At 40.9% G+C, this 15,666-nt stretch overlaps 1 pseudogene; it reads left to right on the top strand.

Moving 5' to 3' along the window:
* LOC111951758 (small ribosomal subunit protein uS5m-like) overlaps positions 1-15,666 on the top strand; it is a 108,901-nt pseudogene that overhangs the window by 61,270 nt on the left and 31,965 nt on the right.

The following is a 15,666-nucleotide window of genomic DNA, read 5'->3' on the forward strand; positions in this document are numbered from 1 at the left end:
GCATTTAAAATGGATTAAATGTTGTCACGTTCCTGACCTGTTTTCTGTTAGTTTTTGTATGTGTTAGTTGGTCAGGACGTGAGTTTGGGTGGGCAGTCTATGTTTTCTGTTTCTATGTTGGTTAATGGGTACCTAATATGGTTCTCAATTAGAGGCAGGTGGTTTTCATCTCCTCTGATTGAGAATCATATTAAGGTAGGTGTTGTCACATTGTTTGTCGTGGGTGGTTGTCTCCTGTGTCTGTGTTTGTTTGCACCATACGGGACTGTTTCGTTCGTTCGTCGTTTTGTGTAGTCATTTTCCTGTTCGTGAGTTCTTCGTTGTATGTAAGTTTGCATGTCCAGGTCTGTCTACTCCGTTTTGTTATTTTGTTAGTTATCAAGTGTTCGTTCCTTGTTTAAATAAATCATGTATTATCACAACGCTGCGCCTTGGTTCAATCCCTGCTCTTCCTCTTCGGATGAAGAGGAGGAGGAACGCCGTTACAAATGTAGACGTTTTGTCACTGGCCTACACACAATAGCACATAATGTCAAAGTGGAATGTTTTTCACAATGTTTACAAATTAATTAAAAATTCAAAGCTGAAATCTCTTGAGTAAATAAGTATGCAATCACATTGTTATGTCAAGGCTAAATATGTTCAAGAGTATAAATGTGCTTAACAAGTCACATAAGTTGTATGAACTCACTCTGTGTGCAATAATAGTGTTTAACTTGATTTTTGAATGAATACCTCATCTCTGCACCCCACACATACAATTATCTGTAAGGTCCCTCAGTCAAGCAGTGAATTACAAACACAGATTCAAACACATTGGTTTTCCAATGACTCGCAAAGAAGGGCAGATATTGGTAGCAGACATTGAATATCCCTTTAAGCATGGTGAAGTTATTAATTATACTTTGGATGGTGTATCAATARAGTTACTACAAAGATACAGACGTCCTTCCTACCTCGGTTGCCGGAGAGGAAGGAAACCACTCAGGGATTTCACCATGAGGCCAATGGTGACTTTAACACAGTTACAGAGTTGAATGGCTGTAGTAGGAGAACTCGGGATGGTTAACAACATTGTAGTTACTCCACAATCAAGGTGGGAAATTTACTTTTTGGTCCACCAACCACTGTGAAGGGTAGATTAAAAAAAAATATCTACCAGCCACTTGGATTTTTACCAGCAAAATTCTTTTCTCCTCCATAATTGCACAAATTATTTATTTTTAAATGGATGAGCATGCTTTCTGTTTCAAAAACAACAAATGTATCACTAATAAGAAGTAATGGGGTATATTGTTTAATTTCATTTCATTTTTGTGAGCTGTGTCTTTTAACCAATTTATGTTCAAATAAATAAATTCAATACAATAGTAAAAACAGATCAATCTCAGACTGAAATGTTTTCCTAGCAGCAGACAGTTGCAGCAAACTCAAACTAACATTGAAACAACCTAGCATGTGAACAAAACCAGGTAACTGGCCAAGATGCAGGACAAAGTCAGACTTTTTAGTAACTTTTCTTGTCAATTCGACTAACTTCTACATGTGGGCTTTGGATAAAAAAATATATTCCCAAATGCTCTGTGTGACCACCCACCAAAGTGTCTGGTGAAATCTACATTCTTAGCCGCAAATAACAACATCTACCTGCATGTGGCGTCACAAGTAGCGGTGAGCCGGGACGAAAGTAACACGCCCACTTTCTCAGATAAGATAGAAGCTAGAATGAAATAGTGAAGTCAGCWTGTTCCTAATGCGGAGGAGTTCCCTGCAAAAAAKCCAGCCAGTCCAACCATGTTTTGCCAAGTTATCAACAAATAAAAGTGGTTTGTAAGTTTCAAAAATTGACCCGGAAATGTTTTTCAGTTGTGGAGTTGTTCCAAACATATGCCATTTTCTTAACCCATCTAGTGAATAAATTACTGTGTAGGTTTCAAGTACCATGCTAGCTAGTCTTGAGTGTTAGCCTGGGAGAAGTTACAGGAGAGGCTGGTGGGACGAAGGTAACAATATTAACTGATGACCTGGAATAGAATAAAGGTTTCAGTACAGGCCATTGTCTCCTCTAGTTGATATTGCTTTTATAATGTTAGCAAAATATCTGACAATGTTTCAAAATTATAACATCATTAGAATTATGCCTTAATCAATTGACTTGATGGATCACCTTCAAGCTTTTATTGACAGGTTAGTGTTTAAAATATATACACTACTGGTCAAAAGTTTTAGAACATCTACTCATTCAAGGGTTTATCTTTATTTGTACTATTTTCTACATTGTAGAATAATAGTGAATACATCAAAACTATGAAATAACACATGGAATCATGTAGTAACAAAAAAAGTGTTGAACAAATCAAAATATATTTTATATTTGAGATTCTTCAAATAACAACCCTTTGCCTTGATGACAGCTTTGCACACTCTTGGCATTATCTCAACCAGCTTCATGAGGTAGTCACCTGGAATGCATTTCAATTAACAGGTGTGCCTTCTTAAAAGTTAACTTGTGGAATTTCTTTCCTTAATGCGTTTGAGCCAATCAGTTGTGTTGTGACAAGGTAGGGGTGGTATACAGAAGATAGCCCTATTTGGTAAAAGACCAAGTTCATATTATGGCAAGAACAGCTCAAATAAGCAAATAGAAACGACAGTCCATCGTTACTTTAAGACATGAAGGTCAGTCAATCCTGAACATTTGTGCAGTCGCGAAAACCATCAATCGCAATGATGAAACTGGCTCTCATGAGGACCGTCACAGGAATGGAAGATACAGAGTTACCTCTGCTGCAGAGGATAAGTTCATTAGAGTTACCAGTGTTAGGTTCTAATTCTCAGAGTCAAAAACTCAACGGACACTATGAAAGCTGAACCAAGTTTAATCTTCCCAGGGGGTCAATACAGCTGCACTAGACAACGACATTTCACACAAGCACTGATATTTAACCCTTCCTCCTAGTCTCCCGATACACATCTGAACAACCAATCCATCTCTGTTGCTAGACAGAACCTTAGTGATATCTGTTCTTCCTCACTTCCTCTGACCTGACCTCTGCCCCAAAGTGGTCACTACTCCCCAAATCAAGGCTATCATGGTGCCTAGTACCAGACTGTGTCTCTTCTCCTCCCAGAGGATCCCTCCCATAGGATCCCTGATGGCTAACAATAGCATATCTTGACATAAGGTAATGTATAACATTTACATTATCTCAGTGACATAAGTATATTTCATATTCTCAGAACCCAACACCAGCCTCAGAAATTGCAGCCCAAATAAATGCATCTGTCACGACTTCCGCCGAAGTCGGCTCCTCTCCTTGTTCAGGCGGCGTTCGTCGATCCACGTCACCGGCTTTCTAGCCATCGCCGCTCCATTTTTCATATATCCATTTGTCTTGTCTTGTTTTCATACACACCTGGTTTTCATTTCCCCAATCAATCTATTTGTATTTAACCCTCTGTTTCCCATCATGTTTTGTGTGTAATTGTCTTCATGCCAAGTGATGTTCGTTAAGCGCTTTGCTTTATTGTTCCGTTTTTTGAGCGCTTTTGTTTTGTTGTGCTCCCGGTTTAGAACTATAATAAAGTGCGCTTTATTTAATATTACTCTGCTCTCCTGCACCTGACTTCGCCTTCATACACATCTTGACAGGATCACAGAGTTCCAGTAACAGACACATCTTAACATCAACTGTTCAGAGGTGACAGTGTGAATCAGGGCTTCATGGTTGAATTGCTGCAAAGAAACCACTACTAAATGACACCAATAAGAAGAAGAGACTTGCTTGGGCCAAGAAACATGAGCAATGGACTTTAGACCGGTGGAAATTTGTCCTTTGTTCTGGAGTCCAAATTTGAGATTTTTGGTTACAACCGATGTGTCTTTGTGAGACGCGGTGTGGGTGAACGGATCATCTCTGCATGTGTKMMWRSKWCMSRYKAMSKTMYWMMKSSASSMGWYAMSYTGMYGGTGMMSMTMMSWMGMMYCWTTGRRYGTGARWRWMWTWMAWTTCAAWMRKKASMWWKACRWGKKRYGCWTKSKRASCARWSRYRWSRGKWSRGKKARKKCATCRSYTRTGGMRTMYGRMMYYRMAMKKTWTSWTTTMRWWRWSYACAYMYKKKRYACKCAKCWCKKSMKRYMGTWYMGMKWYMMRTWTWCRAKRAAMMAYAGTGATMGAGTGCTYCATCAGARGARCTGGCCTCCACAATCCCCCGACCTCAACCAAATTGAGATGGTTTGGGATGAGTCGGACCGCAGAGTGAAGGAAAAGCAGCCAACAAGTGCTCAGCATATGTGGGAACTCCTTCAAGACTGTTGTAAAAGCATTCCAGGTGAAGCTGGTTGAGAGAATGCCAAGAATGTGCAAAGCTGTTATCAAGGTAAAGGGTGACTATTTGAAAAATCTCAAAAATATAATATATTTTGATTTAGCCATTTTTGGTTACTACATGATTCCATATGTGTTATTTCATAGTTGTGATGTCTTCACTATTATTCTGCAATGTAGAAAATAGTTAAAATAAAAACCCTTGAACGAGTAGGTGTTCTAAAACGTTTGACTGGTAGTACATCTGGGGGTTATTAACCTTCTGTCAAGCCTTGGAAATGTGATAAACCTGATGAGTTTGCCTTATGAAGATTAAAAAASAAACATCTATCAAGACACGAGTGGTGTGCATGACAAGGACAGCAGGAGCACACCTGATTGGTAGGGCTAAGCATGAATAGTCATTGTAAATGGTGAGAAAGATATCCTAGTACATTCTCATTAGTGAGATGAGAAAATTACAGTTAATATAGCTATTATGTGACCTATTTTAGTCTGATTGTACAACATTGCGATGTTGATGCATGGTTAATTTTCATAAATGTAGAACCTTTATGAATTATTCAAATTGACGCAAGCATGAAATGATGGCTGATGGTACATTTGTTGAAAGTAACAAGCGTTACAAACCAGAAACATGGAGATACACTATATAAACACTAAAGTTTGTGGACACCCCTTCAAATTAGTGGATTTGACTATTTCAGCCACACCTGTTGCTGACAAGTGTATAACATTCGAGTACACAGCCTTGCAATCTCCATAGACAAACAGTGGCAGTAGAATGGCCTTACTGAAGAGCTCAGTGACTTTCAACGTGGCACCGTCATAGGATGCCACCTTTCCAACAAGTCAGTTTGTCAAATTTCGGCCGTGCTAGAACTGCCCCGGTCAACTGTAAGTGCTGTTATTGTGAAGTGGAAACGTCTAGGAGCAGCGATGGCTCAGCCACAACTTGGTAGGCCACACAAGCTCACAGAACAGGACTGCCCAGTGCTGAAGCGCGTAGCGCATAAAAATAATCTGTCCTCGGTTGCAACACTCACTACCGAGTTCCAAACAGCCTCTGGAAGCAACATCAGCACAATAACTGTTTGTCTGGAACTTCATGAAATGGGTTTCCAGCCGGACACAAGCCTAAGATCACCATCCGCAATGCCAAGCATCGGCTGTAGTGGTATAAAGCTTGCCGCCATTGGATTCAGGAGCAGTGGAAACCTGTTCTTTGGAATGATGAATCACGCTTCACCATCTGGCAGTCTGACGGAGGAATCTGGGTTTGGTGGATGTCAAACAGAACGCTATCTGCCAGGAGGACGCTATCTGCCCCAATGTATAATGCCAACTGTAAAGTCTGGGACTGTTTTTCATGGTTCGGGCTAGGCCCCTTAGTTCCAGTGCAGGGAAATTTTACGCTACAGCATACAATGACATACTAGACGATTCTGTACTTCCAACTTTGTGGGAACAGTTTGGGGAAGGCCCTTTCTTGTTTCAGCACGACAATGCAACCATGCACAAAGCGAGGTCCATACAGAAATGGTTTGTCGATCGGTGTGGAAGAACTTGACTAGCCTGCACAGAGCCCTAACCTCAACTCCATCGAACACCTTTGGGGTGAATTGGAAAGCTGACTGCGAGCCAGGCCTAATCGCCCAACATCAATGCCCAACCTCACTAATGCTCTTGTGGCTGAATGTTATAGCAGCATATTAATGACCATGATTTTGGAATGAGATGTTCAACGAGCAGGTGTCAGCATACTTTTAGTCATTTATTTTTCAGCCCATGAAATGTTGCGTTTTATATTTTTGTTCAGTGGATATAGCAGACGCAGTAGTCTAAGGATTAAGAAATGCATGTCAGTGTTGTAGCATGCCGCCGGCATATCATTCTCTCTGGGGCTAGGCCTAAGCTTCTCTCCCTTTTTATATCATTTTTTTGTCAATGGTAGACACCTAAGCCTATTGGTCTATGCATGCAATGTCCTGATGCATTTAGTGCTCAAATCTCTGACAGCTGAACTGTGAGGTGGACAATTATTGTTTTAGGAAAGTAAAAAACAATTAAACAATAGGCTATAAAGTTTTGCAAATGCTGCACAAGGAATAGTGTTTTTGTCATTTGTTATAGGCTGTTTTTAAAGATGTAGATGTCGTTCATTTGGCCAATACCCCTTGTTTATTGATGGTGCTGACTGCGTGGGTGGATGCCCTAATGCATATGGAGTACTGGTACATTTCTCATATGTCCAATACATTTTTATCTTCCTACTCCTAACGGAAACCCTGATATAGATATATAGTATAGGCTACAGTAGGCTACAACATTTACTTTCCAGTGACACTGACTCACCCAATGATGAAGACAAACTCTCTTTTCAGACGTTTCCTCACAGCAAGGGCACTAGAATTAGCCTCAAGCAATGTTTGGCTTATTGACAGTGTTTTGTTTCTTTGCTGTAGTACAAAGCCTCATTAAATGCTCAAGCACATTCGTTACATCTCCCTTCTCATGCTTTAATGAACTCATAATCAAATCTCAGAGCGGCACCGAGCATCTCCTTCTGAATCCTCGAGAACCAAGAAAACAGGCTGAAATTAGCTTTTCTTTTACAAAACAAGCCAGCATTCTCTCTCACTGAGTAATACCGGGTGTTTGTTTGCTGAAATTCAGTGTGCTCCAGCAGGTTTGATTAGTTCATGACTCTAGCTGCAGATTGTATTTTCGTGGCTCTTGTGTTGGAGGTCGATCCCAGCCGTGTTGCAGAGCGATTTGTTTACAGCAGCAACACCAGCAGCACGACAGATGCTGTGAAAAACATATTTGTACTTGCAAATGTGTTTCCAAATGGTAATATTATGCTGTCTGTGTTCAGACATTCAGGTGGTTGAGGGGACAAGGAGGGCCTGTAGCGAATTTAAAACTGAAGTTATTTTTTATATATTTTTTGTCTAGATAAGTAGAGCTACATTTAAAGAAGAAATTCAATATATTTCAAACTCTCTAGCCTTGTTGTAATTTTCTAATCCTAGATACCGTATTACCGCCACAACAGCGGTCACAAGTCATGAAGGCAGTCAAATTCCATGTGACCGTTTAGTCACGGTAATTAGGCTTCTCCAAGCTCTGATGCTGTTGATGGTCATTAGTAGCCTACCAAACTTGCTACTGCTTGGTACTCAGCACTCTATTGTACCTCTAAATCACTCTGACATCAATGCAAATGTAATCGAAAATTTAATCAAACACTACATGAGAGCCTATGAGCTCATGTTGCGCAACATTTCTATAGGTTATGTAATTGCGGGAGAAAACAGAGTGATGGCCGCTATTAAAAAGAGGAGGAACCCATCAGCTTTCTATAGTCTAGGCCTACTATATTTATTACTCAACTTTCCTAATATTAAGCACGTTGTTTATCTTTACGATAGGAGTATAGCCTACCTGGCTGCCATGAAGATAAACCACCGGAAAAGCATCCRCCATTTGCTTTTTAAGTGCATTTTTCCCCCGCTGCCCCTGTTTCAAGACAGGTGCATGATAATGTTTAGTATGTGTAAAGATGAGATTAAATCAAGAATAGTCTGATGGGTGACAATGTTAGCCTATCACTTGTGAATGATGCCCAGCAGAAGAAACTGCCTTTTTTTGGTAAATTTTTCTAATCATAGTCCCACACCTCATGTAGCCTAGCTCATAGGCCTACATGTTTTGATAAGGTTTGTATCACAACTAAAGTGGACAAAAAAAAAATCTAAATTAAGCACATTAACTTCTCTGGGATATGTGGGATGGTAGCGTCCCACTTGGCCAAAAGCCAGAAAAAAATGTAGCACTCCAAATTCTAATATATTACTATAAAAATCAATCTTTCATGAATTCACACATGAAAGACACCAAATTAAAGCTACACATGTTGTGAATCCAACCAACATGTCTGATTTCAAAAAGGATTTACGGCGAAAGCACACTAACTGATTATGTTAGCTCAGTACACAGCCACAGAAAAACACAGCCATTTTCCCAGCAAAAGATAGTAGTCACAAAAAGCAGAAATAGAGATAAAATTAATCACTAACCTTTGATGATCTTCATCAGATGACACTCATAGGACATCATGTTACACAATACATTTATGTTTTGTTCGATAATGTGCAAATTTATATCCACAAATCTCGGTTTACATTGGCGCCATGTTCAGAAATGCCTCCAAAATATCCGGAGAAATTGCAGAGAGCCACGTCAAATAACAGAAATACTCATCATAAACTTTGATGAAAGATACATGTTTTACATAGAATTAAAGATAGACTTGTTCTTAATGCAACCGCTGTGTCAGATTTCAAAAAAACTTTACGTAAAAAGCACACCATGCAATAATCTGAGACGGCGCTCAAACATAACAAAATTTCTCCGCCATGTTGGAGTCAACAGAAATACGAAATTACATCKTAAATATTCCCTTACCTTTGATCATCTTCATCAGAATGCACTCCCAGGAATCCTAGTTCCACAATAAATGGTTGTTTTGTTCGATAATGTCCATTACMTATGTCTAAGTAGCTACTTTTGCTAGCATGTTTAGTGCACATGTCCAAACGCTCGCGCAAATACAGGCGAACTTGGACGAAAACTTCAAAAAGTTATATAACAGGTCGAATAAACTGGTCAAACTAAGTAGAGAATCAATCTTCAGGATGTTGTTATCATATATATCCAATAACGTTCCAACCGGAGCATTCCTTCATGTCTGTAGAAGTTATGGAACGCAAGGCGATATCACGAGGAAAGCGCATGACCAGGAACTGGCAATCTGCTAGACCACTGACACATTCCCCTCCCATCCGGCCCCACAACACAGCATAAGCTTCATTCCACGTTCTATAGACTGTTGACATCTAGTGGAAGGCGTAGGAAGTGCAAACAGATCCATATCTTACAGGGAATTGAATCGGCGATGAGTTGAACATTGACCAGTCTCAGAATTCTCACTTCCTGTTTGGATTTTTTCTCAGGTTTTTGCCTGCCATATGAGTTCTGTTATACTCACAGACATCATTCAAACAATTTTAGAAACGTCAGAGTGTTTTATATCCAATAGTAATAATAATATGCATATATTAGCATCTGGGACAGAGTAGGAGGCAGTTCACTATGGGCACGCAATTCATCCAAAAGTGAAAATGCTGCCCCCTATCATAAAGAAGTTTTAATCCACTTTACAAGGGGTGCAGAGCCTAACTGGTATATATAAGCAGCTCGTGAGTTTCAAGTTCAGGGAAGATCATTTTCACCATAAACATGCACCTTTTATAATAAAAGCATAATCGCATTTGCGGTCACTTTTGATAATGTTTTCCCGCTAATGGAACATTTGAGCTTATAGCCTACTACCATGTGCACATTACTGAGCTTATAATGTGAAGAAATAGCCTAATAATTTATCAACAATTTCAGCTAAATGTTCTGATCTGTTGCGTCAGCCACATTATCAACAACAACAAAGAATCGCAGAGGTTGTATTAATTTGGGATCTATTGCATCCCACAACTGTCCCAGACTATGTTTGGAATATTTATTTGAAGCACAGAATAGAATAGGTCGACTTTTGTAATATTGGGGATAGTAGATTGACATAGGCTAGTGCTTTTGCTGTTCATTAGGCCATTAGGCTGATGAAAAGTAAATGTGGACAGTTCTTCCAATAGCTTCAATATGCACCTTGGAATTGGATCCGTCTGAGTGAGAGGTGCTAATGGAGTGTGCAGCACTCAGGGAGAAGGGCACAATGCAGCACTCCAGGTCAAGGACAGAACGGCCACTGGTCGCAAAAGGCATGGATATTTTGGGGGTGCATTACAGCCACAAAGGGGATGCAGCTGGGAAATTCAAGGCATTATCAAGTGCTTGTCAAATTGTGAATGAGAGACTAATGAAGTGTGTACAGCCTGCGCAAAAAAAAAGAATAAAAAATCATGCCTTTCAAGCAACTTTTTTCAAATCATCATTAGAGTCTGGAGTGTGCCTTACAATGTATTAAAAATCAAAACATATAGCCCAACGTTTGTAGAACAACTATAGTTACATAACTATAAATTAAGCACATAGGAATACCTATTGCTTTGTTAACCGCACAACACAGAATAGCCCATGTGCGCACTCCCTCAAATCGTTTGGAGAAAATATCCTATCTATTTTATTCAGCTTTGTTCAATTGTATTCTTAATACTATAAAATAGTATAAAATAATGCCATGGAATTATAAGCAAATCTTGTCTGATAAATGAACTACTGTAGCCCACAGCCATTTGGCATAGCCAGATCAGGACCTAACATAAGGACAACTCAGAGAATGCTATTCTGTTCTTCTGAAATAGACTACATTTTCTTCATATCATGTTTCTTTAGACCTGTCCAAACTAAACAATGGATTTATTGATAAGGTGTAGGCTATATTACATAGATTCATTAGACTTTTAAAAATGGCTTGTAGGCTGTGTGTGGAAGCCAGGAGATGCTAAATGTGTTCATGTTAATTAATGGTCAATTACTGTGAGACCAACAGTTATTTGCTTGACAATCACCGGCTGATGAAATTTTGTGACTGCCACAGCCCTATACACATGCAGATCCCTGTGACATAGGGCTACATAAGCTGGGTTCTGTGTGCCATTGGATACTCGTTATCAGTATCCTACAGGTAACCAGACGTCTAGTTTATTCACTGGATATTTAGCTTGCTTTCGATATTCTAAACATAGAGGGATGAGAAAACACATGATGCGTTGAGGTTGCCAGATTAGTCAGATTTCCCAATTAAATCCCCCTTTTGGTGTGTTATCATTGCAGTGACAGCAGAGGAGCTTTTGAGGGGAGTTCTGGCGGAGACTGGCGCCGGAGCTCGGAAGGGTCGAGGGACGAGGACCAAGAGGAAGATGAAGAAAGATCTGAACTGAGGCCAGAACATCGGAGAATGTAAGATTGATATATTGGATAGATCTATTTAATTCATAGCTATTTATATATCCCTGTAACTCAATAATGTTACTTTATGTTGGAGAAGGAGAGTAAACCCAAACCCCTGAGTGAACCAACACAACCATTGGTTGGTATCATGTTTCTTTCCATCTTTGATGCCAAAGCTGAATTCGAGTTTGTATATRGTTGGCTAAAGTTTGATCTGAATTTCATTCTGCTAATGGGAATTAAACAGGCACTGTGTAGACTATTCATCTGTTACCAGTATTATTTGATTTATTACACTCATTTATAATGAACAGATCTGTTCTCTGTCTCTTATCTATCTGTGTCGTTTAAAAAGTGGAAATGAATTGTTTTGTTTTATTGCTGAGCTGTCTGCTACCCAGACGGTCTCCCTGTCTTTCTTCTCCGGCTTTGTTCAAATCCTTCAAACCCTACAGCTGTGACAAGATTGTGTAATCCGTGCCCTATTGGAAGAGAATAGGCGTGACTTCTCTTCCTATGTTCTTTAGATTTTTGTCTGCACCTCGTCACAGTGGTTGAAGTGCTGTCTACTCCCCTCCTAATCAGTGCCKAATCTGTCCCGTCTGTCTGTGTCTCTCTGTAACGACTATTCTTTAGACAGTCTGTAAGGTAAAATAAAGTTGCTGCTTTGTTTCAGTTAGGATTGCAGTGGAGTTTAGAACAAAGGAATGCTCCTTCCTACCCTCTTTCTCTGTCAGGGTGCGGGGGGTTCCTGTGGCCGGGGTTGAACGCGCCCATCCTGAAGAGTGGGGCCATACAGAACATGTCCCGCCGTGTGGAGTCGGAGCAACAGGAACTGCAGGGGGAGCTTCTGCGGCAGCGTGACGAATGGGATTGCAGGATGAGGGTGAAGAGGGAGCGAGGGTGGACTGGCAACTCCTGGGGCGGCATCAGTCTGGGGCCCCCTGACCCTGGACCCAACGGAGGTACTGTGCGTGTAAAGCATGCACATTAGGGATGTAATGATTTCCCCAATACACATCGGTCCCCGGTTCAAATGTTTAAAATATGAGCGATCCAAATGTAGCATGCATCGGTAAGGAAATAGATTAAATGTTATGAATTGGCAGTTTTTAGCTCAAATTACTTTTTTTCTACCTTCCGAAAATACCTCATTTCTGTGACGACCGCGTCCCCTCCTTCACTGTCAAACTAAGCATGTCATTATGTTGACAGTCATTGATCTAGAAGTAATTTTGCATGCTGAACAACCCCAGGCAATATCAATAGCCTAGTCAAACTCCACGCTGACCAACGAGAGGTAGGCCTATTCCTGATCTGGCACATACAGTGCCTTCAGGAAGTATTCAGACCCTTTGACTTTTACCACATTTTGTTATGGTACAGCCTTATTCTAAAATGGATTAAATACAAAAAAATCCGACGCAATCTACACACAATACCCAATAATGACAAAGCGAAAACAGGTTTTTAGAATTTTTTGTAAATGTATTATTATAATATATTTTTTAATCCAGAAATACTTTTATATAACATTTCAGACACTTTTATTATGAGACTCAATTTTGAAATTGAGCTCATCTGCATCGTGTTTCAATTGATTGGACATGATTTGGAAAGGCACACACCTGTCTATATAATGTCCCACAGTAGACAGTTCATGTCAGAGCAAAAATCAAGCCATGAGGTCGACGGAATTGTCCGTAGAGCTCCGAAACAGGATTGTGTCGAGGCACAGATCTTTGGAAGGGTACCAAAAAATGTCTGCGCCATCAAAGGTCCCAGAGAACACAGTGGCCTCCATCATTCTTAAATGGAAGCAGTTTGGAACCACCAAGACTCTTCCTAGAGTTGGCTGCCTGGCCAAACTGTGCAATCGGGGGAGAAGGGCCTTGGTCAGGGAGGTGACCAAGAACCCGATGGTTACTTTGACAGAGCTCTAAAGTTCCTCTGTGGAGATGGGAGAACCTTCCAGAAGGACAACCATCTCTGCAGCACTCCACCAATCAGGCCATTAAGGTAGAGTGGCCAGACGAATGCCACTCCTCAGTAAAAGCACATGACAGCCCGCTTGGAGTTTGCCAAAAGGCACCTAAAGACTCTGACCATGAGAAACAAGATTCTCTGGTCTGATGAAACCAATATTGAACTCTTTGGCCTGAATGCCAAGCGGCACATCTGGAGAACCTGGCACCATCCCTACGGGGAAGCGTGGTGGGAGCATCATGCTGTGGGAATGTCTTTTCAGTGGCAGGTACTGGGAGACTAGTCAGGATCGAGGCAAAGATGAACGGAGCACAGAGAGATCCTTTGATTGATAATTTATTAACGAGGACCGGAATCACTTTTGTTGCCCGCACTGCGTGGTCGAAGTGGAAGAAGAGACACTCACTCCCATACGGTCTTAACCATTCGATTATGAGATGGGGGTGAAATCCAAAGTTGTGCTTTGTATTCATTGGCTATGGCATTTTTTAAGATAAATATTACTAGCTCAAACTTTTAATCTGCAAAAATGTTAAATTAATGGGTGATGGTGATTTCAGATCAAAAGTGTATGTGCGGGGGGGCAAAAGGCAAACATTGCCCCCTAACTGACAGTGGGGTGGTAGATGCCCCCCCCCCCCCACACACACACACACACACGTCCGCTCAGAAAGATCCTGCTCAAAGGCCCAGCTCATGAGCTCCATCAGCAGCAGATTTACATTTCGAATGGAGAATGAATGTGTTTATGCAACAAATGTTAGTGCATTGAATCGTTTCCCTAATCAAATCGAATTACACAATCGTTTCCAACTAAAACATATCGTTCCTGTATTGTATGGAAGCCCATGTTTCTAGATACGTATCAAATCGTTTTGAAAGGGAAAGATGCACATTCCTATTGCACATACTTTGAAGGTCTGTTTTTCCATCAAACATCAATCACTATTATTGTGTAGTAGCATTGCTTTGGATCAGATTGAATATTGTTGCTATATTATTGAAGCAAAGAGCTCTGCATTCATCATACACACTCTGACTTGCTTCCATGCTTCACCTCTGGCCTAGCTGTACTATAGTAATGACCGAGAGTATTCCTCCAGCCAGACATATTCACAACACTGGGCCATTTCTCCCAGCATTCTATCTGCTCTGGTAATCAATACCCCTGGTGGTAGTGAAATGGCAGGTTGGGTCACTCTTTTCCTTCTGAAAGCTCCAAATGCCAACAGCCTCCACAACTCGGCGCCTTTCAAACGCTGCACCACACGGTAAAGGCTCAATCCACTGGGGAGAGCACAGCCCGTACCTCTGTCTGGAAAGGGCAAATGTCACCTGGCGCTAGCAGTTTCCTGCTTGACGTCCTGAGAGCCAACAGAGCCTAGCGAAACACAATGAAAGGCCAGACAGACTGACAGGTCTCTTTCCCATTAGAGACCCTTCCCCTCCCACCAACCCTTTGCAACACTAAGGCTAACTAAAACCTGTGATGATTTAAATTCATTATATATAAATAATATTTCTATGAAATTATCAAATAACTTTGAGATTATTTTGATCAAGTCTTTGACATTTAAAATTATATATTAGGTCTTTGACATTTTTTTAAATTATGTTTGAGATCAAGGCCTGTTGATAGATTCTAGATAACGTGTAAAAGTGATTTTAAAGGAGGAAGGATGAGTGGGGCTGTCTGTAGGTCTGAGGGATAGCCCTGTATGCAGGCCCATTAGCACCTCATGACTGATGGAGAGCAAGATTTAACAGAAGGGACAGTGCGGCTTTGACCACATTTAGAAAGTAATCCCTCTACCACCCACTCACCCCTTCCCTCCTCTCTCGTTTCTCAGCTCTGTCCATCTGGCCCTTCACCCCTCCGAGGGGCATCTTATTTAGGGCTTGGAATACTAAAGTAGTCAAAAAGCTTAAACATTCAGAACTGCAGAACTTGAGAATATAAGTAAGTTGCCTGAGTAACATATTGATGGTGTTCCTCTGTCATAGAGTTCTCTTTCAGTTATGTCTTCACACTGTCTCTGCATCCCCTCATCTCCCTGTGAGATGAACACTGGTCCCGTGTGGCTCAGTTGGTAGAGCATGGCGCTTGCAACGCCAGGGTTGTGGGTTCATTCCCCACGGGGGGACCAGGATGAATATGTATGAACTTTCCAATTTGTAAGTCGCTCTGGATAAGAGCGTCTGCTAAATGACTTAAATGTAAATGTAACACTGGTATCAAATGGGTATTGTTCACCTGCCTCTCCAACCTTTCTTCATCACCCTCCCACTACCACTGTTATTAAGGTAACACCACAGACAGAACAATCTCTGTTGAATTGAAGTCGTCCTCACACGGCACGGCCAGGATTTCTTTTATACATAC

This window comes from Salvelinus sp. IW2-2015, linkage group LG25 (genome assembly GCF_002910315.2).
Source record: "Salvelinus sp. IW2-2015 linkage group LG25, ASM291031v2, whole genome shotgun sequence".
NCBI lineage: Eukaryota > Metazoa > Chordata > Actinopteri > Salmoniformes > Salmonidae > Salvelinus > Salvelinus sp. IW2-2015.